Below are 268 nucleotides of genomic sequence, written 5' to 3' on the forward strand. Positions count from 1 at the left end.
GGGGGGGGGGAGGGAGAGGAGCAGCAGAAGCAGCAGCCAAAGCAGCGAGCAGCAGCGAGCAGCTAGCAGCGAAAAGCAGTAAAAAGCCCCAAAAGCCGAAAAAACACCCGGCTAGATAAAACAGCCCGGGGGAGGGGCCGGCAGCTCCATGGTGGGGGGTCGGGAGAGGAGATAGTCAAAACATAACTCATAACATTCCACCCCTTATCCCATATCGTGATCAATGACACATGATTGGGATACACACTTACTAAGCACAACATGAAAA

Source organism: Erithacus rubecula (assembly GCF_903797595.1).
Source record: "Erithacus rubecula genome assembly, contig: scaffold_175_arrow_ctg1, whole genome shotgun sequence".
In the NCBI taxonomy this organism is placed as follows: Eukaryota; Metazoa; Chordata; class Aves; order Passeriformes; family Muscicapidae; genus Erithacus; species Erithacus rubecula.